The sequence below is a fragment of the Lissotriton helveticus genome, chromosome 5_1 (assembly GCF_964261635.1).
Source record: "Lissotriton helveticus chromosome 5_1, aLisHel1.1, whole genome shotgun sequence".
Taxonomy (NCBI): Eukaryota; Metazoa; Chordata; class Amphibia; order Caudata; family Salamandridae; genus Lissotriton; species Lissotriton helveticus.
This window is the reverse complement of record NC_136065.1, coordinates 1,784,535,741-1,784,558,902: the sequence shown is the minus strand read 5'-3', so window position 1 is coordinate 1,784,558,902 and position 23,162 is coordinate 1,784,535,741. Positions and strand designations below refer to the sequence as shown.

At 43.9% G+C, this 23,162-nt stretch overlaps 1 protein-coding gene across 5 annotated transcripts in view; it reads left to right on the top strand.

The window, feature by feature from the left end:
• TANC2 (tetratricopeptide repeat, ankyrin repeat and coiled-coil containing 2) overlaps window positions 1-23,162 on the top strand; it is a 2,511,073-nt gene that overhangs the window by 945,685 nt on the left and 1,542,226 nt on the right. Inside the window, exon 1 of one of the 5 annotated variants that reach the window (XM_078645082.1) lies at window positions 16,607-16,724. The exons of the other annotated variants lie outside the window; for them this stretch is intronic. The gene's annotated coding sequence lies outside the window, so the exon portion shown is untranslated. Of the gene's footprint in view, window positions 1-16,606; window positions 16,725-23,162 lie in introns of those variants that run through there. 5 annotated transcript variants of the gene reach the window in all.

The window sequence follows — 23,162 nt, the reverse complement described above, 5'->3', positions numbered from 1 at the left end:
TGAAGATTGTATTGCTCATTATTGGGGTATATGACTTGCAGTGTTGATTTGTAAGGGACAGCACGATGTCTGTTTTGAAAGGCAAAATGGTTTGTTTAGTAGATTTTGGAGAGACCAAAGGGCTGTGTAAAAAAGCCAAGCTGCTCTTGGATCTACCTGATGTGCATGCAAAAGCAGTTAATTGTTTTTAAATAAAAAAAAGCGGCACATCTAGGGTCAGCTCCAGACGCTTGAGAGAATTAGACTTCTCTGGGCTCCTTGAGACCCCGTTTAGCAGACTAGGGAAGTTTGTTAAATGTGTCAGTGTTGGAAACTATCATCCGTTTTGAATTTCTGCTTCAGCCTGGGAAGTGCATTTTAAATCTCTTTATGCTAGTGACCTGGCATTAGTATCCCTGAAATCAACCAATCTTCTGCTTCTTTGCCTATTTTAGAGGCAATTACTTTAGCAGAGGTTCAAGGTGCAATTGAGTCACTCCCCCTTGGCAAAGCCCCAGGACTGGATAAGATCCCTGGGGATCTATTCAGGGAGGAACCAATGTTCTATACCTCTGGATAGTATTTAATGCTATAGTGCGGGGGATGAAAACTCCAGATACATGGCTAGGAGCGAAAATATTTCCGATATATAAAAAGGGCTCACCATTACTGCCTATAAACTGTAGGCCAATCCGCCTGATCGATGTCACTCAGAAGTTGTTTTCGAGAATCTTACTCGATCGTCTACACCTGTGGTTGGAAGATCATGACATACTGAGTGACTATCAGGCTGGTTTTAGGAAAAACGTATCAACCATTGACCATCTTCTTAAGCTCTAACTCCTTTATTGGAAGACAGTATCAATAGAGGGTGGCAGCCTTGTTGCTATATAAGTCCCCAATGGGGATACAGTTAATTCTAGATAGTGTTGCCCTATTCTGCGGAAACAGGGGCTTGGAAATAAACACAGCCAAGACAAAGTTTATGGTGTTTAATCCAGTAAAATCATCTCATCCCAATTCTACCCTAAACGGCATTTAGTTAGAAAAGGTGTCACTCTTTGACTATCTTGGGGTTACTCTCTCTGAGTCTTTTTCCTGGGGATCTCAAATGGAAAAAAGCGACCTTAAGGCTGGTGCAGTTGTCTAGTGGCATTATGAAAGTGGCCAAGTCCTTAAGTTCTATGGTCCCTGGCCCTGCCACAGAGATATATAAAGTGCAGACAAGAAACGCTGCACTATATGGGGCAGAGCTTTGTGGTCATTGTCCTATGAAAGGCCTGACTCTAGCTGAGAATGTTTGAGACATCTTCTCAATCTTCCGCCAAGCACCCCCTTGTTCCTCTCCATCTTGACCTGGGCATTAGACCTATTTCTGAAGAAGTGGGACTGCGCCCATTTACTTTTTGGTGTAGAATTTGTCTGACCCCTGAGTTAGCTTCATTTAGGGATGAGCTTTGCTCGATCCTGGAGCTAACAGGGGTAATGAAATGTCCATGGCTTGCCTATATTAAAGATCTTTGTGCCAAAATTGGTCATTCTGACCTCTGGTTTAGCCCAGAGGTTTATTGCACGCAGATTTCCCGTCTCGAGCAGGTAAAATCCTATAGACCGTACAGGCTTAGGGTCATGCAGGAAAACAACACTCTTGGTCAACTTACAATAGACTTTTTCAATCAATCAATCAATCGGAGTACTTGTAAAGCGCGCTACTTACCCATGAGGGTCCCAAAGCACTGAGGGGAGAAGGGGGTGCTGCTACTGCTCGAAAAGCCAGGTCTTGACGAGTCTACTGAAGGCAAGTAGGTCTTGGGTCTGCCGTATGTGGGTAGGGAGGGTGTTCGAGGTCTTGGCGGCGAGGTAGGAGAAGGATTTGCCACAGGAGGTTGTTTGTTGGATGCGGGGGACAGCGGCGAGGCGGGCGGAGCGGAGCTGGCGGGTGGGGGTGTGGAAGCTGAGTCTGCTGTTCAGGTAGGCTGGTCCGGCGTTGTGTAGTGCTTTGTGTGCGTGGGTGAGGAGCTTGAAGGTGATCCTCTTGTCGATGGGGAGCCAGTGTAGGTCTCTCAGGTGGGGGGTGATGTGGCTGCGGTGGGGGACGTTGACGATCAGTCGGACGGAGGCGTTTTGGATGCGTTGTAGTCGTCGTAGGTGTTTGGCTGGGATTCCTGCGTAGAGTGCGTTGCCGTAGTCCAGTCTGCTGCTGACGAGGGTCTGTGTCACCGTTCTTCTTGTTTCGGTCGGGATCCACTTGTAGATCCTGCGGCGCATGCGGAGGTTGTTGTAGCAGGAGGAGGAGAAGGCGTTGACCTGCTTAGACATGGAGAGGGAGGAGTCGAGGATGAATCCTAGATTGCGTGCATGGTCGGTGGGTGTTGGTGCTGTTACCAGTGTGGTCGGCCACCAGGAGTCGTCCCAGCCTGAGGGGGTGGGTCCGAGGATCAGGACCTCCGTCTTGTCCGAGTTCAGCTTCAGACGGCTGCTCCTCATCCAGTCGGCGATGGCCTTCATTCTCTCGTGGAGGTTAGTTTTGGAAGTGTGTGGGTCCTTGGTGAGGGAGAGGATGAGCTGGGTGTCATCAGCGTAGGAGATTATGTTGAGGTTGTGATGGCGGGCCACTTGTGCGAGGGGGGCCATGTAGACATTGAACAGCGTTGGGCTGAGGGATGAGCCCTGGGGGACGCCGCAGATGATGTCGATGGCTTCGGATCAGAAGGGTGGGAGGCGGACGCTCTGGGTTCTGCCGGAGAGGAAGGACGTGGTCCAGTCAAGAGCCTTCTCTCGGATTCCAGCTTCTAGGCGTGTCTTTAGAGTGCGATGGCAGACCGTGTCGAAGGCGGCTGACGGGTCCAGGAGGATGAGGGCTGATGTTTCGCCGTTGTCTAGTTGGCGCCTGATGTCGTCAGTGGCGGCGATGAGGGCTGTCTCGGTGCTGTGGTATCGTCTGAATCCGGACTGGGACGGGTCCAAGATGTTGTTGTCTTTCAGGTGGTGGGTAAGTTGCATGTTGACGATTTCTCAATGACCTTTGCCGGGAACGGGAGCAGAGAGATGGGCCGGATGTTCTTGAGGTCCGCTTTGGGCTTCTTGCGGAGGGCGTTGATTTCGGCGTGCTTTCAGCTTTCCGGGAATGTGGCTGTTTCGAAGGAGATGTTGATGACCTTCCGTAGTTGGGGTGCGATGGCTGTGTCTGCTTTTTTGAATACGTGGTGTGCAAGGATATACTAAAGGGGTTCTGCCCACATCACCCTCCTATACCGGAGCAAGGTTCATCAAAAAGATGAGAAAGTAGAAAAAACGGTACCAAGGGATTAATTTCACATTTAATTTTATGACCAAGAAATAATTAATTATCTTGTTCTTTACAACTTAATGTAATCAAATCTTACTAATCATAATTTATAAGGACATATAAACGTATCACAAGAACAGTGGCACACAAAATAAATCCAAAAAATAACACAAACAAAAATATATCTAAATGATCCTACTATACACAGTACATACATCCTTTACAATACATATATACAACATATACATATATATACAACATATATGCAACAGCGTACCCTAAGAAAGATAGTTGAAACCTTTCTCAAAATATATTCACTCCCACTTCTGAGTGATATAAATCTAAAAGGGAATCCTAATGGCGCCTAAGAAGAAAATTCTCTCACAAAACTGATTTAATAAAGGGCGCGAGAAGTTGAAACAAACACAAATAACGATAGAGGGACTCCTTTAACACAAAAGTGTCTGAATACGTGGTGTGGGCACGGGTCAGACGGAGATCCTGAGTGGATGGAGTTCATGACCTTCCGTGTCTCGTTGATGTTGGACAAGGAGGTCAGGCGGTTGGCGCTGGTGGTGTTCACAAGGGAGGTAGAGTCTGGTGTAGTCGGGGCGGTCGTGGTGTTGATGCTGTCGTGGATGTCAGCGATCGTGCGGTGGAAGAAGATGGCTAGTGAGTCGCAGAGTTCTTGTGAGGGTGGGATGTCGTTGGCGCTGAGGTTGGAGAGTTCCTTTACGATGCTGAACAGCTCTTTGCTGTCGTGTGCGTTGTTATCCAAGCGGTCTTTGAAGGAGGATCTCTTGGCTAATCTGATGAGGTAGTGGTGTCTGCGGGTGGCGTCCTTGTGGGCTGCGTGGTTGTCCGGTGTGCGTTCGTGGAGCCATGTCTTCTCCAGTTTCCGGCATGTGCGTTTAGAGATCTGGAGCTTTTAAATCTTAAAGACCAATACATGTTTGAACCTTACATGGATGAAATCCAACCCGCACTGGCGAGGAATCTATTTATACAATTTAGGCTGGGCACCCTTCCTTTATTTGATTTCACAAAGAACTGGGCAAACCCTTCTGTAAATATATGCCCAGCATGTAATGGCCCTCCTGAGTCAGTGATAAATGTACTATTTTTTTGCCCTGGGTACAGATCATTAAGAAAATATTGGCTCATCCCACTCTGTAACAATATGGGGTTCACTCAATGTACTGCGTCTTATCGAATTTTAAGAACTGAAACAAAAACTATTGTGGTATTTGCCGTCTCTCGCAGTCTCGCTTTCTTCTTTCAATGTGGAAAAGGCGTCAAAAGTTTTTGAAAAAACAATTGCAACTGTGCAATCAATCTTTTTATACCCCTTTTTCTAATGTAACGAGCTTCTGTTAGTTGATGCAATTTGTAAATAATTCCTTTTTAAATTTTTATTGAGAGCTATTTTAATGCATTTTCATCCTTGTGATGTGCTATTTTGCGACTTTTATGGTCTTTTACGGCCGAAATAAAGTTTATAAATGAAATGAATTACACAGATGTTTCCATCATTAGTAACTTCTTTGTGAATGAGGAAAATGCTGTTTATTATGCAGTATCCTTTTCTTAGACTATTTCTTGAGCTGTTGATGTAGACAAACTGGTTTATTGATGTATACAGCCTTGTGTGTAGTGAAGAGGATCTTGAAAATAGATCCTCTGGCAATGGGGAGCCAATGAAGGGCTTTCAAAGCAAGTGAGATGTGGTCTTGTTGGATTACTTTTAGGAGTTGTTTCGATGTTACGATCTGAACTCTTTGTAGCAGTCTCAAAACTTGAAGTGAGACTTTATGGTACAGCCTGTTTGCCTAGTCCAGTTATAACATAACGAGGGATGTACTTGCCTGGATCTTTTGCTAGGATTCTTGTGTGTCAAGATTATGTTGCAAAGGGCTAAATCGAGGTGCTCTTATTCTCAACTCTGATATTTTACTGTACTACTGGAATGTTAGAACACTGTCTGGTTTATTTTATTGAATGTTCACAAATCTACCTAAGTTATGGTTTTCCCATCATCAACAATGGACATTAATGTGAAAAGTAATTGGTTTTAAAGTATTGTGGAGGCAGGTGTGATGCCAGAGGAAATGAGCTTCAGCTCTGGAACCAGGTGTGGTTGTGTTGCTAATAGAACAGTTGTTCCTAAACTAATTAAGATTCAGACATGAGAGGGTGGTCTGTGTAGCAGGATGCACAGCACAGACAACATTTCTCTATGTCACTTTTAAAAATTAATGTGATGTGGCACATAAACTCAGTATGGACTGCTGAATAAAGATTGTTTTCTTCATCCTTGCATAGAGATGAGCCTGTTGAATGTAAAGGTGGAGTTTTGTATTTATCTACAGATTTTGAAATATTGGAAGTAGTCACAGCTCATACATGATACAGATCCTCTTCTATTGTCAATATTACCTATCTCTTGGGCACCTGTATGCAACTCAAGTGGTGAGTACAAGCCATTGACAAACCTTCATAGGATTCTTAATTTGTGTTCTCTCACTACATGGTCCGCCTTACTTATTTAAGGAAACACCTGTCTCTCACTAAAACTGGGCATGCCATCCAAACTGAAATGAAGGGATCCCTGTTGTGCAATTCTCAGACCAGAGACTATTTGGAAGTGTGCTCTTCCTGTCCCGTTCCACATGCTCAGCACCAAATGATGGCTGGAAATAACGCACTCACCCATAGCCAAACCCAATTTCTCATTTGATGGTGACATCGTAGACCCTACAACAGCTCCTACAAAATCGGACAAGAAAGAACTCCAAGCTCGCAACTCATTAAATCCACCAGCATCCTTGTTCTGTTGCACAAGGCCCGTACTCTGGCCACAGAGCTAGCTATCAACTTGGAGAATTCAGTGTGCCCCAGAAACCTGTTTGGGGTCAGATGTCATGGGCTGTTTCCTGCAGTCTCCATGTTCTCGAACACTAGAAAAATGGAGATTCTTAGATATTTCTTCACCCACTTGGGTACCACCTTATCACACATATTCACCTGGTTTACATATTAGAAACAAGTGTACTGTTTGCCGAACCTGCAGTTGTCAAAAAAAATAGTAGTCATCAAGGCAGCATATAGCATGAACTACACCAGTGATTCGCTGAAAGACCCATTATTGCATAGCCATCAGCATACATCTGCACATTGAAAGTCGAGCAGGCTTGGAAGCGTAGGATGAAGTTGCAACAAGCAGAATGCTGGCTATCAATCTTGGCCGATAAAGCACCTATGCCTACATGCTCAATAGCTTTATCCAGGCTGCATACCTTACTGAGCAACTAAACCGATCAAGGGAAAACACGTTATAAATCCATCTCAAGTAGCAAGGCTCCTCCTTCGACATAAAGCTGACGAAGAAATGATCAAATTTGCGAATGGAGAGCAATAAAATAGAAGTGCAACATTGAAAGGTTCATCTCCTTATTTTCCCTGTGTTCTTCAGAGTTAGCCTTGGGATGGGGTTGCAAGTTTTCAAACACAGTCCTGTCTGCCCATTAGTAGCGCAGAACTGAGAGGGAACACTACTTTAGAGAATGTGCAATAAGAATTAGTAGTACCAGCACAATCCTCGGATCAAGACTCCACTCAGTAAAGCTCATAGACAAATTTAGTAAAATCAAAAATAATTAAAATAAGGACAAAACGACAAAAAATGAATCAGTTACTTCCAAGTTATAGTGTTTTAAAATAACAGTTTAATTCCGCATGAATTCTCCATTCCGCATGGACAGTGCTTGAAAGGTTTTGCACAGTACTCACAAGTGGCCAATGGAGGCTTCTTTCCCCTCAAGTTGCACAGCATGACTGGCAAATCCAGGCTGCCTCTTGCCTTCAATCGGGCCAGAAGGACTAGATGGGAGTCCGTTGCCTTGTGCTAGACAGACCCAGATAACAGCTTCCAAATTTCAGTGAGTTCCGGTGGGATGTCTCTGACTTGTGTCTCCATGGCAGTCAGACTCTCTTTTGGTTCTTCCAAATGTGTCTAGCCCAGTGAGGGTTAAGCTTCCTCAGTTACTAGGTCTGTCCTTTATGTGGACACCAAGTCCTCGTCTTCCTCTTCCTCTGGGATACTCCTCTTTTCAGATACCAGTTCAGTGAGTGTAAGTTAGCTTTACCACTGTCTTTACTGTTCCAACAAAGTATCTTCACCAAATCCAGTGCCAGACTAGGTACAACTGGTCCACTGATCTGCTCCAAAGGACACATATTTTGGTAGCTCTGTTGTGGCCCTGTGAGCTACTAGGAGACTCTGATTCTTTTGAAGAACAAACAAATAGCTTGACAGGAGGAGTCACATTCCAACCTGGAGTTCAGCTGTCTTGTCCAAGTCCTTAATCACGCACATTCATGGGTCTGTCTATCTTCACTCTGTGGGAAGGCATTCAGCTGTATTGTGTCTCTTGGGATTGTCATACCTCTGGCCTTTGTGGCTAAAGATTCACATTCAACTACCCACTACTTCCTTCTGGCCAAAGAGTCTGTGTGCAGGTCATGTAAGCGACAGACAGCAGAAATATGCCTTTGTAAAATCTGAAGCACTATCAGATATGGCACATAGCAGAGGTGGGAGAGAACGCCCCCACACTAATTACATGCCCCACGGAAGCTTGTTTCCTTCCCAGTGTAAGAATTGGCTTTTGTAGTCTGGTCTGCCCTGTTCCCATGTTGCACTGGGCCAGGGACAGACTAATTTGCATACAGCCAGGTTCTGAAACTGGGATGGTGCAATGAGCTAAAAAACGGTGTTGGATCTAGCCCTGATCTCTTGACTGGGTGAGAGTATTCTGCTTAATTCAGAGACTCTGTCCATCACCACCCCTTGTTGTAAATATTTTTGTCCACCCTAAGCGTGGAAGGGTATACTCAGATGTGAGTCCCTTGCTCATTGCACCATCAGGATTCAAGCAAGCCGGGCCGAAGACGGCTGTAATGCCAGAAACCGGTCCCCGGAAGCTTGTTTCCTTCCCAGTGTAAGAATTGGCTTTTGTAGTCTGGTCTGCCCTGTTCCCATGATGCACTGGGCCAGGGACAGACTAATTTGCATACAGCCAGGTTCTGAAACTGGGATGGTGCAATGAGCTAAAAAACGGTGTTGGATCTAGCCCTGATCTCTTGACTGGGTGAGAGTATTCTGCTTAATTCAGAGACTCTGTCCATCACCACCCCTTGTTGTAAAAATTTGTAAAATCTGAAGCACTATCAGATATGGCACATAGCAGAGGTGGGAGAGAACGCCCCCACACTAATTACATGCCCCACGTTTTGCTACAATCTCTAACTTGCAGTGCAAACTGTGGTGCACAAGTGATCAATTTGAAATGCCATAACAGCAATGGTAAAGAAGGGGTTGCGTTGTGTAAGCTATTTACTTTGATTCTCTCCCATTGAATAATAAAGCTAGTCTTACCTAAACTAGTTTAGTGGCCCCTGATCCTAAGCTTCCATGAAGGAACAAGCTAGTTCTTATTCTCTAGAGCCCTAGGAAGCTTTCTGGTTCCAGTGGGCTATACATTCCTCCACGAATATCCTCTCTGGGTTTTTGGCAGGCACCTTTGGTTGGACCAAGGGCAAGCAGACGTTCTGCAGACTTCTCAAGCAAAGAACAGGCAGGTTGCACACCTGCGACTGATGTATTAACCAGAAAGGAAACACATGCATTGAGAAACCAGTTAGTGGTTTCTCAACTAGTAGAGTTAGAGTTAAAATAGTAGTAGTATGTTGCTGAGAAAAACGGAAGGAAAATGCAAAAAAGCTGATTTTCTACGATCATTGCATGGAATAACTATATAGCATGCTAAATTACCATAAAAAGTGAGTTCGAAACAACACCTCTAGCAGTCATTGTCTTTAGAAACTCACTTGGACTCGGTGTTGAAGAAAGAAGACAGTACCCAAACTTACATCTCCTGGGCCCCTACCACAATTCTTCCTGTTGAAAGCTTAGGCTTCTCGGCCCTTATCTGCACACTGGAAGAGACTAACAGATTTCTCCCCGCTGGCACTCCTGCCATCTGGCTTGAACTCTAACTGTGCATTCCGCTATGTCTGATCCCTCGTAATGTCCAGGTAAGCTGACAGGTCCACGTGATATATTTATCATAATCCGAATCATCAGTCCTCCAAAATTACGATGGGCTTCCGCTTTTTGTGTGACATGTACAATAATCGAGTATCTGTTGTCTTATCCAGAATATTCATCTGACAAACAGAAAAAAAACGAACCACCAATATGTCGGCTTTTCTCAGCTTTGGTTTTCTTATTCTTTTGATGCAGAATCTTTGGTGACAAATAACCTTGCTTCCCTTTTATTAGTGAGAAAATATCCATAAACTCCTCTATTCCAATCTTTTCCGTAGTCACGACTGAAGCAGGCACATTCACCAAACCTACTGTTCTCTACAGGCCCTAGCACCCGTAAGGTACAAAACTCCTATATTGACAAATTCATAAAACATTAAGCAAAATTGTTTTTATTTTCAAATCCAGTTAGGGCATCCATTGTGCCTCATTGGCAAAGGCATATAAACAATGAAGCCTTTTGAGTCACTTAAAATACACATTTGGGGTCCAGTTCACAAAGAATTACAACGTATGCATTCAGTAACAAATAAGAGTGGCTTTATTCACAATTGTGGCTTGGTTGTGCGAACCTCACGTTTCACATAGACAGGGGCTTACACAATCATGCAACAAAAAAGGCTTATTGTTGGCTTGCATTGCCTGTCTCTAATGGGAGTATAACTCAACTCATGATGAGATGCACTCCCATGTGAACATTCCCGCAGCCTGCTGTTGTATATTTACCTTTCTTTTATTTCTATGCTATACCACGATCCTTACCTGTGTTCTCCATTCCAGAATGTTGTTGGCTCTGTTCCCTCCTAGTGTTCTAGGTAGTGACAGTTTGTGCCTGGCCAGCTTGTGTCGTGGTTGTTTCCTGCTGTTTCTCTGCAATAAACCAACTGTGCCTCTTCGTGGTCTCCAGCTTCATTACTACAATTTTTGGCGACGTCTTGAACGCTGGCCAGCAAGCTTCATAGACCTCCAGTTGGTGCTTGATGTGTTGAAGACATCGTTCCGGTCAGCAGAACACAGCGGAACACCCTCGACAAGAAACGAACCTGCTGCGTGTGGACTCCGCCTATTACCACGTAGTGCCCCTCAATTCCAGCGGATGGTGCTCCTGTGGTGTACTTGTAAGTACTTTTGGAAGCTCGAGCGCAGCATTAGCCCCAGTAACAGCAGTAATTCCGACGTCATCGTCTCCCTGCTGTTGGAGCTTGTTGCCTAGGAGACCCTTCATCGGCAAGCTCCGTCAAAGCTAAAGCTTGCGCTTCAAGCCTCAATAGGCGGATTCCAAGCCTCGTTTTCGCTGTTACCTAGCGGCGGCCATCTTAGCTCCTTTTGTTTGTCTGCCAAGCCTCGATTTCGATCGAGAAGGGGTGGCGGACATCTTAGCTGGTTTAAACGCGATTTTTCATCGTAGAAACCCTTCCTTTCTCATTTCTGTCACAACTGTCACAGCACTAAGACATCGTTTTGCAGAATTTTGCCAATCTCCATACAACAGAGGTATGCTTATACTTTAATCACATTTATAACCTGGTTGTGCTAATTTCAATCGTTTTACCTTATTTTTGACTTTATTATACCATTTAAATGGCACAACAGTTCGTGGTTACATTACCTCCTCAGTTTTTACCCGAGCCTGGGGTTCCTGAGATACCATGGGAAGACTGGTATATAATGTTCGACAATTATCTTGAAGCGCTAGACGGACAGGAATTTTCACCCAAAAGGAAAAAGGCTATCCTTTTGAGCACTCTTGGCAAGGAAGGACAAAGAATCTTCAGATTCTTACCGATCACATTAGGAGCTAATCCACAAGATATTGATGAGTTTAAGGAAGCGGTTGATCGTCTCGAGATCAGATTTGCCAAGGAGGAGAACCTGATTATGAACCGCTATAAATTTTACACACAACGCCAAAAAGACTCAGAGACAATAGATGACTTTGTAGCTAGACTTAGAGAGTTATCTATAAAGTGCAAGTTCGGTGCAATGAACGACGAACTTATTAGAGACCAACTGGTAGTACAGTGCTCAAGCAGAAAGATCCAAGAGAGGTTATGGGCTGCTAAGAACCCAACCTTGAAAGATGCAATTGACTTGGCTAAGGTTATTGAGGAGTCCAGCAAATGCATGAAGGTCCTAGACTCACATAAGTCTTCTCCTCATCAAGAGGTCTCTGTTGTTTCTGATAAAAGTACTGTGGCGGAGTGTGAACATTGCTGTGGAGACAATGTTGCTGTAGTGAAAAACAGACCCAAACCTCCTGCGAAGAAACAACCAAGTAGATTCTGCAATAGGTGTGGCAGTAGTAGTCACTCTTCTGACGCTAGGTTTTGTTTTGCCGCAAACAAGGAATGTTTGAAGTGCGGCAAGGTTGGACATTTCTCCAAAATGTGCAAGACAAAAGCTAGACAGAGAGTTGCTATCGTTGATGACTACGTCGATGACTCTGTAACTGAACCCGATAGACTCCTGATTATTGACGATGTCGATGTTATCTGTGATGATCCAAGACAAAACAGACCCAAAGCCAATTTTAAGATCGATTCCCATGAGGTGCTGTTGATGGTTGACACTGGTTCTCGCCATACCATCATACCAAAGTCTACCTTTGACACTTTTTGGGAAGGGGTAAATTTGCATGACAGTGACATTTCCCCTAAAGGTTTCAATGGTCAGAAGATTGAAATCCTTGGTTTCTTCGAGACTGAGATTGTTTTTGAGAAAAGGTCTATATTTGGGAAAGTTTATGTTTCAATCGACGGGCCCCCCATTCTGGGTTGGGTACATCAATATGACCTATATATAGTTATCAACCCAAGGGCAAAGAATCAAATTATGGTTGTTGATGATGACTCTATCGAATTTATCCTCTCTGAATTTGGGTCTGTGTTCAAGGAGGAGTTGGGTGAGCTTCGAGGGTATGCCCATCTTATTAAACTAAAGAAGGGTAGTTTGCCTGTGCAGCATCGTGTGAGGAGGATTCCCATCTCTATCCGTAATGAGGTCAGACTCCTGATTGAGGAGATGCTTCAATCCGGTGTGATAGAGCCTACAGAAGCTTCAGCATGGGTTTCGCCCGTCGTGATTTCTAAAAAGTCAGACGGGAAATTGAGATTCTGTGTGGACCTCAGGTCCCTGAACAAGTGTGTCGTTGCAGACACCTTCCCTTTACCCAACATTGCAGAGATGGTGTCCACTCTTCAGGGGGCCAGATATTTTTCCAAGCTCGACCTGAAGAGTGCCTACCATCAGGTTAAACTCCATGAATCTTCAAAACACCTCACTGCCTTCATCACCCCTGATGGGATTTTCCAATTTACTCGCCTTCCCTTTGGGTTGATATCGGCAGCGAGTGTGTTTCAAAGACTGGTCAGTGAAATATTCAAGGGGCTAAATAACGTAGTGTTCTTTCAAGATGACATCTTGGTTTTTGGAAACTCTGTGGCGGACCACAACCTTGTGCTAAGAAATGTGTTGCACAGAATTTGGGACACTGGCCTTACTTTGCGTAAGGAGAAGTGCTCTTTTCTCGTCCAGAACATTGAGTACTTGGGACATGAGATCTCGGTCAACGGAGTCAAACCTAAAAAGAGTCTTCTTGATGCAATACGTCTGGCCCCTTGCCCATCTGACAAGGACCAGTTACGGTCATTCATGGGCTTAATCGAATACTACTCCAAATTTGTGGAGAAGTTCTCAGAGAAGACCTTACCTCTGAGAGCTTTGCTGAAGAAGGGTTGCAAATTTACTTGGGGCCCAGAACTAGAAATGTGTTTCAAGCAGATCAAAGAAGCTATTTGCAGTGCGAAGGTGCTGGCACCCTTTGATACTTCAAAGACTTCAACTCTCTTGGTGGATGCCAGTGCTCATGGCCTTGGCGCTGTTTTGTTGCAGTCTCATAGGGATGGTGACAGGCCGGTTGCTTTCGCTTCACGCACTCTTTCCAAATGTGAACAGAATTATTCTGTTATTGAGAAGGAGGCTCTCGCTGCTGCCTGGGGTGTTCACCATTTTCGACCCTACTTATGGGGCATTCGTTTCAATCTTAAGACGGATCACAAACCCCTTATCCGCATCCTTTCTCCTGGCGGGGGGGCTTTTGGTTCTCCAAGGTTGGCGAGGTTGGCTTCCAAACTCCAGGAGTACCACTTTGACATTTCCCACATCTCTGGTTGGAGGAATTTCCAGGCTGATTGCCTGTCTAGGTTGGCTGTTCCGCCTGGTGCTGATGTTGGCTTTAGTCTGGAGGGTCTTGATGAGAATGTTGCATGGATTGATGATATTCTTCTACTAACTGAAAGCTCCTTCTCTCGTTCTGAGTGGGTGGATGCCATGTCTCGGGATAATGTCTTACAGGAAGTCATCCAACTGATTAAACTGGGTTCCCGCAGGGAGAGCTGTGTCCACGTTTCGGTTCGGCCCTTCCTAAAAGTCATTGATGATTTGTCTGTATGCAGTGACAATGTTGTGATGCGTGGTGATAAGTTTGTGCCTCCTGTTGATTTGAGATCCAAACTCATTTCTTTAGCTCATGAGGGTCATCTTGGCCAAACCCTGACACAACAACGTCTCAAGTTAAACTTCTGGTGGCCCGGTATGGACTCTATGGTGTCTTCTTGGGTTGAGGACTGTCATACCTGCAAGGATGGTGAAAAGAGACTGAAGGTTGCTGTGGGGTCCCAGATGGGTGCATTGCAGTTTCCAGAGATCCCGTGGCATACCATCTGTTTGGATTTCATAGGTCCTATGGCCGAGTTACCTCTTTCACAGAGGTTTGCCGCTATCATTGTGGATTGCCATTCAAAATGGTTATCCGTGGAGTTCATGAAGGATATTACTACGGAAACTACCATCAAACACCTGAAGTCCCTATTCTTCATGGAGGGTTTTCCAAGTGTTCTCATAACTGACAATGGTACTCAGTTAGTCTCGCATGCCATGCAAGCCTTTTTGGCCGATTGCGGTATATCTCACCATAGGACTTCTCTCTACAATCCCCAAGCCAATGGCCTTTGTGAGCGCCTTAATAGATTGGTGAAGGGCACCGTTCAGATGGCTCTCTCCAGCAGTTCTTCTGTCTCTTCCCTTGTTCGTGAGATGGTGTATGCGTATTGTACCACTCTTCATGCCTCTCAGTCCAAGTCCCCTTTTGAAATGATGAGGGGTAGAGTCCCCAGCACCAAGCTTATTCCTTCTTGGCTCAAGGACATGATTCGTCAATCAGCTTTAGATAAGGTGCCAGGTGTTCCAAGGCCTCCTGGTAAAAGTTCTGTGGGTCTGCCTACTAAGTATTCTCCTGGTGGGAGTTCTGTGGACCTATCTACTATCAAGGGTGTTTCTGCTGGTCGTTCTATACGGGCCCAAGGTGTTCCTAAGCCTTCTGGTAAGGGTTCGGTGTCTTTGCCTTCTAGTAAGGATTCTGGGAAACTTGCTAAAGGTGATCTCGTCAAGATAAAGTCCGGTCGCCTTTCAGGTGGTTTGTCCAAATTCCGTGGTCCCTTTCTTGTAAAGATGGTCTATCCTCACTATGTAGTTCTCTCTAATGGTGAAAAATGGAATTTAAGGAGGGTCGCTCTCTATCAGAAAGCTAGCACTGGTCCTGTTTCTGTTTCACCTTCCTCCTCTGTTCCTACCCAGGATTCTCCATCTTCCGGCTTCTTGTTCATTCCCTCTCAGGATTCAGCTCCTGTTGTGTCTGCTCCTGTGGATGTTTTGGTGCGGGGCGATGGGGGTGGGGATGCTCCTGATCCCGTTCTCTCTTCTCCCAACCCTGTTCCCGATTCCAACCCTCCTTTGTCTGCCTCCAGGCCTCAGAGGTGCCGTAGGCCTCCTACACACCTTAATGATTTCTGTTGTGATTAGTTTTAGAGGGGTGACGTGTGTCCATTTAAATGCTTAGTTTCGCTGGTGATTCTTAATTGTTTAATTGCTCAATTTACATTGCTGACATTGCTAGCTTTCTTTAGTTCAGCTAGCTCTCTTTAGTTTTGGCTAAGTTTCCTTTTCATGACTGTTTCCTTAATGCGTTAAGTTTCCTTTTTGTGACATGTTTTCTTTTATATTCTACGGAAGGAGATGTGTTGTATATTTACCTTTCTTTTATTTCTATGCTATACCACGATCCTTACCTGTGTTCTCCATTCCAGAATGTTGTTGGCTCTGTTCCCTCCTAGTGTTCTAGGTAGTGACAGTTTGTGCCTGGCCAGCTTGTGTCGTGGTTGTTTCCTGCTGTTTCTCTGCAATAAACCAACTGTGCCTCTTCGTGGTCTCCAGCTTCATTACTACACCTGCCTCCCAGGCACAGAGGAGTGCTCCCTTGCAGCCTCTAACACAAAGCACGTGAACAGCATTCGCCCGGTCGAAACCGTTTTATTTCTACCCCTTAGATGGGAGTAGTTATCAGATGGAGAGTCTTACTAGGAGCGGAGTCTTTACGTCCATCTTGTTGAAATATGTCCCTACACCTTCCATGTGCGGGGTGCCGAGGATCGTATAGTGTCCGCATTTCCAGTAATGTAAGCGGAGGGACTAGGGAGTCATGTAAATATTGGTCGATAATTCAATTTCCATGCATCTTGTCATAGTGCGCGGATGCAATTACAGCACCACAAATGCTAAGGCTTGTGTGGCAGGGCAAAGTGGGTCATCAGAAACCGCTTGCTTTATCCTAATTCTGATGGGTCCAGTAACAGCAGTTACCGGTGTAGAGGGCGGGGAGGGGCGTCGCTTGTGAGTCCTGGCGCCGCCCCACTTTCAACAATGGAAATAGCTTACTCTGTGCGGTTACAACAGTAGAATTTAGATTCGATATTGATTGATAAATGGAAACAAAACAGAGCGACTGGTAAACCGGTGTCAATTGTATCGCTGTAAGACAGGATCGATTTCTGTTGGCACTTCATATGTAAACGATTGGCAATGCGGGTTGAAAGGTGAATTCCTGAGCTTGTGCGCAAATGTAAACGTCTGAAGCGGAGAGGACACGGGGCGGCGGGAACTCGTGCAGCTCATACGGCGCGATCTGTTGTTCCACAAGTTCTCTTCCCTCAAGCAAGTTGTCTGATCTGCCGGTTGTACAATCTGTCTCTGACCCTGAGGGGATGAAATGCGCATCCATCCCCTTGCGTCATCACGCTCAAACGTCTTCCATGGCGTGGCCTGTGCCGCAGGGTCGGCCCGCCCTCACCTGTGTGAGGCTCGGCATGTAAATTGTCTGTCTGCTCTGAGGGGATGGGGCTGCCGTCCTTGGCCGGCTGACACCGTCACTCGCCGGGAGTGTTCGTCGCCCCCGTTCACGGGGTCTTCGCTGACGCTAGGTTTCTGTTCTGTGTGTAACCCTTTCTTCTCTGTGTAAGTGCTGTATTTGTACATTATGCTGGAACATCGGCGCTGAACGTCTTTCAGGATAGTTTGGCGCGGAAGCGTTTCTGTTAATATATTATTTATTTTTAATTTTTAGTCCTAAATTCCCTACTTCAGTCTACTGTTAATGTACAGTACGCGACCCAGACGCCAGTGTCACTTCTCCGATTGTGCGGTACTTTAGTCATTCATCTGTTTGCATGTATGTATTTTGCATACACCCGTCTATTACCTTGTGTGTGCAGATAGCTAATCAGTGCTTACTTCACGTAGCAAAAATTATGTTCAGCGCAGAGCTCTAGACGATTTTTTTGTTGTTGCAGAGTTTTATATAGCGCGAACTAGACCCGAACCGAATCAGAGCGCAACACAACTTCCTGCAACATCTTCTAGTTTGTTATAACGGTGATTGTTTCATTGTGTATGGTGCATACTATTTTGACTGTAGTCATATACAAGATGCTAAGTGCAGTATTTTCTTTCTGACATAAGGTACTTGATACATCCTTTTTATTGTATTCAATTCGTATTCCATTCAAGCAATATTTTTGCAATCTTTATACACATGAGTAGAGTTAAGACTTAATCGTCAGTTTTTTAGACATGACCAACAATGCCTCTACATTTTCAGCTAAAACATTAGACAAATAAATGGAATGGTTCATACCCATTTTTGCGTTAAGACATGGACATCAATGAAACAATGTTTTACACTTAGAAATACTAGCCGAGCCGTTTTTTTTTTTTTTTTTTACTTTGAATGAACAGTTGTGTTTCTTTGTGTAACAGAGGATTAGCTGTAAATATAGCTTAACTCATAGCGTTGTCCTTATAAATGACAAATAGTTTTGCTGTCAAAGAATCATGAGTTGGAGTATAGGTGGTCTGTTGGGTAAGCTCGATGAGGTTGAATATTTTTAAAAGGTGTCTGGTGACATGCTACTCTCCGTACTGCTGCAAAGGAGATCCAATCTTAGCATGCTTTTGCTGTTTGCTGAATAATTTTTCTGTTTAATAAAAAAAAATGTTACGTGCTGCCCTCCCATAAGTGCTACGCAAACAAATGATTGACGGAATGCTGAATAAATCATACATTCACCCCCTGTCAAGAGATCTGGGTTAAATCCATCCTTCTTTTGCTCCAGTTTAGACCCAGCCATATGCAAATCAGTCTTGACCATGTGTCTCATGGGAACAGTCCAGACCTAACTGCCAAGCCAGGTCCTCCATGGACTGGAAACAAGCAACCTGGGACCGGTTTCTGGGTATTACCCTTCATCAGTCAGGCTAACTTGAATCCAGTGGCACAGTGCGCAAGGGACCCACGTCTGGGCATACCCATGCCACTTAGGGTGAAAAGTGGTACGCAAACAAACGATGGACGGAATGCTGAATAAATCATACATTCACCCCCAGTCAAGAGATCTGTGTTAAATCCATCGTTCTTTTACTCACCATGTCACCCCAGTTTAGACCCAGCCATATGCAAATCAGTCTTGACCCTGTGCCTCATGGGAACAGTCCAGACCGAACTGCCAAGGACCGGAAACAAGCATCGGGGGATAGGGTTCTGGGTATTACCCTTCATCCGCCAGGCTGGCTTGGATCCAGTGGCACAGTGATCAAGGGACCCACGTCTGGACATACCCATCCCACCGGGCTGGACTGTTCCCATTGGGCCCAGTGTCAAGACTGATTTGCATATGGCTGGAATGGCATGGTGAGCAAAAAAACGATGGATTGAGGCCCAGATCTCTGTACTGGGGTGAATGTATGACATTGTTCTGCATTCTGTCCATCAATTGTTCTTTTTGCATTTGTTACCCCGAGTGAGATGGGTATGCCCAGTGCTCTCCATGACACTGGGGTCAAGCTATCCTGGCTGATGAGGGATGAAAGCATGAAACCGGTCCTAGGATGCTTGTTTCCAGTCCAGGGAGGACCTGGCCCGGCAGTTCGGGCTGGACTGTTCCCATTGGGCCCAAGGTCAAGACTGATTTGCATATGGCTGGGTCCAAACTGGAATGGCATGGTGAGAAAAAAACCGATGGATTTAGGTCAAGATCTCTGTACTGGGGTGAATGTGTGACATTGTTCTGCATTCTGTCCATCAATTGTTTTTTTTGCATTTGTCATCCCATAGGTAACATGCCACTGTCCAAACAATTGAAACTAAATTAAAAGTTCATAACTTTGAGAATTTAAAACACTCTTGTTTCTGTACTGTAATGTTCCATTTGATATCTCGAGTATTGGAGTAAAAAATAGAGAATTCCCCTGCGCAAGCACATTAGATGTTCTATAGCTGTGGATCTCAAGCTTTTGATTTCTGTGGACCCCCACTGAATTATTACTTGAATCCAGAGACACCCACTGAGTCATTATTGGAAGTTGGGCCTCCCCAGCCTAAGCAATTTCTGTGATTTGAACCTCAAAACAATACACAAAAATATAGAAACAATTTTCAAGTATTAAAATGTCTTTCACAATCAAATACAGAATTTTTTTCAAATGTTAACTTTTGATACTTTATTTGCATATACTTTATCAATTGTAATGTATTTTAATCATATTTAATTATTTAAAATAATCTCAGGCCCCCCTGAGTAGGCCTCTGGTCTAGAGTAAAACCAGATGTATGCAAGGAGAGTGTGCAATGCACCAAAACAAAGCATAACACATCCTAGTAATTATCACAGTATATTAAGCCTGCTTTGCATCGAACTGACCCCAATCATGTAGAAAATGTGAGCTGGACTAACAACTATGTGCAAAACGGTTTATGAGAAAGAAGTGCCCATAGTGGAAAATTGGTACCCAAAGATGTATGAAGAGAAAATCGAATCATAAGTGTTACAGTTGCTAGAGAGTCGCATCCAAACGGTTAAGGAGAATAGAACATCCATCAATGCAGATGTAACCTACTATTTAGAATCATAAATGTTTTTTAGGGAATAAGCCACGAATAGTTAAAAGTGCGCAGTCAGGCTGAAGTCTGTGGTGATGTACAAATTACATTTAATTGATAAGAAAGTGACTTAGATTCACCCCCCTGATAAGGGGTAGTATCTAAAAATAAGCCAGAGACCGGGAGATTTAAAGTTATAAATAGAAAACAAATGTCTGTTTAAAAAGGGAAAACCCTAGTTGTGCTTGATAATCCACTGTCTGTCTAATCTAATATGCAGAATAAATGTATAAACTACCAACTAGTGTGCACACAACAGTAATTGGAATCAAATCAAGAAGCTTAAAAATAGCGGTCAAAAAAGGGCATTGATATTCAAAATATGCAGGCTCTGGATGGTAACTTGTCATGTGGATGCATGACAAACATCAATGTGCCCCAAGACTCCGGACACCCGATATAAAGGTCATCCATAGTATAATCAGAAGGTGGATTCTAGTTCACACACCGCCTAATGGCAGGTAAGGTTAAAAACGATCTTATCCAAATGAGGCGCTGTTAATATAGAAAGTATCCCGTTAACACGACATTGATTCACAGCGAAATATCACAACAGGCCAAAATTACAGCCCCTCCTACCCCCCCCCCCCCCCGCTCCCCCCCCCCCAAAAAAAAAACATGACGATAAACACTGCTACTCTCAAGACCACACTCAAAGTAGTATATGTAATAAAAAAAACATCCAGATAAGATGGAAGGAAAAGGAAAAGGAAAATATAATTATTACCCCTGATGTCGGGATCCACTTTGGGGCGCATATGCGAAGCAAGAAACGCCAAAGAGGCATGTTCATGCTTCAGTCCTTATTTAAATATAAATCATCAACATATATAGAGGACCCATAGTCAAAAGTTCTAGCAGAGTGACCGCCGTTAGTGGCCATGTTTAAAAGTGTGGGAACTCTCAAAGGGATGTCTAAAACCACACAAGTTCACACTGAGAGGTGCTGTGATGCATTTATTATACAATTAATACATATCTTACATGGTGAGCGATAATGATACATAGTGGAGATTCTCTTTCAAAGATCATCATAGAAACAAAAAAGCATCTGTATTTATGGAAATTTACCTTCTAACCCCCCACTTCTACAGAAGAAAAAGAAAATTGCACACACTAGGTGCTCATATTGTAATGTGCATAATTCACTGCTAAAGGGCACGTGTGCGATACATCCAGACGGATACATAGGAAGTAGTCAAGTTCAATTAGCGAATCTATTCAGACTACCCTGAAAAATCCATCAATCCAGAATGCACTATATATGCACAAACCCAACCCGAAGCGGATGGTGGAAAATGTGAAATCCATAATAAATGTAGTCTGATGGCAAACCCTCATCAGCATTGGGAATATCAAAGGTTCAAGGTCCACTCAGGGATGTGGCATTCCTATAGCCCGAAGCCCAGGACATATTGTTTGGGGTAAGGGCAACACGTTTTCACGTGTATTTTCTGTCCTTGGTACAAGTAGGCCCAACCCTCTGCAGCACAAACTCTTTGGGTGCCAGTTTGCAGTACCACATCATGGATCAGGGAAGGGCACTGTCTGCAGGTAAGGTATTACTTTTGTCCATACGTTAATGCTGTTCAAACTTATGGTTATGGTTCATTAATTGAAAGCCTTTATTATTCGGAGGAGCGCTCTAAGTAAATGTAGTAAGCTCTCCCTGCACTATTGGCAGTGATTCCAGTATAAAAATGTGTACACACGTTTTAAAAGTTTAACAATATGAGGCTATGTATAATGCTCCCAGAATGCTCTGATGCAAGTATATGCAGAAGCTTGAAAGCAAGATTGATGATTCTTTGCTTTCAAAATAAAATGTTTATAAAAAAATGAAAGCAGGAAAACATTTTTTTCGCTAATCTATTGTACAATTTCTGGTATCATTTCATTACAGCATCACTTAGTTACGTGTTGAAGCATGCTAGTATTTCCCAAAAATATTCATAATGGAAAGTCAGTATAACCAGTTTCAGTAAGATTATGGGAAACAAAAATAAACAAGCAGTGACAAAGCCAAAAGGTTTGAAATTGGTGATCAGCTTTTTAGTTTAATCAGTGTGTGAATTGTTTTGGCATGGTTTTTGTAAAAACTTATTGGTGGGGGAGCTGCCGGGCCCTCACCATTATTACAAACATTGGCAAAAGCAAAAATAATTTTTTGTCTCAAAAAGCACACACTGCCACAGTAGTTACTGGCACTGAACACAACAACTTTGTGTGCCGATATGCTTCTTGTGAAAGAGCAGAATGCTGTCACTCACAGTGAAGCCAGCCGATACAGAGAGAGGTACAGAATTTGAATAATGCAAAAGTCATGGTCAACGCCAGACCAAATCAGGGACCCGTTTATTAAAGAAAGTCTCAAAAATGCACCCATGGTATATGTCCTTGCATTAAGTGAAGCTATACAGGTTTCATGAGTCCCAAGAATTTACAGAAGTAGGACAAGAAATGGTACTCCTAGAAAATATTTGTGAATTCCATTTTAGCATGAGCATATGCATGTGTAGATTTGCGCATGCGAAAATCTGAGTGTTTGCAAGTTCACTTACCCTCCAACCACTTTTTTCCCATCTCTGGAAGAAAGTTTACGTCTGCAATTGTCAGGAGTAAATTTCCAACATTTCTTAGTATAGGAAAAGATTAAAGAAGAGTTGTCGAAAAACCTTAAAACATTCAAGTTAGTGGGTTTGCACAGCCTCAAAAGGGCATTCTAACCTTGGAACCATTGCATACCACTACCTTCAGCCCCAGTATGTAGATCTGCAGAAATGTGGCAACATAAGGGGATTGCAAGTATTCAAACACTACTATGGTATGAGCCCTGGCATAATCAGAGAGGCTATATCAGAGCTCTCATTTAATGAGATTGCTGCCATAATTTGTCACCGCAAAACATAGCATTGAAGGGACAACTGGATTTTGTTATAGGACAAGTAGATTTATGAATCAACCTGTCCTATGGGCAAGTAGATATTGTATTAAATTCCACACCCCTGTCCACTACTTCGCTAGCCACTAGGCGAGCCCACAGTTAGTTGGATAACCATGTCAACTGGCTGCAAACCATAGTACATAAAAACAAGTAGACCTGAACTATTCAGAATGGTCTCAAAAGCTCAATGTTGGAAAAGCACAGGTAGTAAAAGCTTCATCTTGGCCCCAATCCTAGAATAGGAGACAGATCCAAAGAGTAAAATACAGAGTATAGACTGAGTGTGAATAGGATCGAAAAACATCACATAGTCATAAAATCATAGTACTCATTGGCAAAACAGTAAATCAGAGAGTCACACTAAGGTGCATGGTTCTACCCCCAGACCATTGTTAAACTGACAGGAAGTTATGCAGTTCCCTGTCAGTAGTTAGACTATGATCAACAGCACGTAGTCTAATCAACCACTTGGTCTGATGTTGATGCAACAATACTGCCCTATTGCCGCCCCATT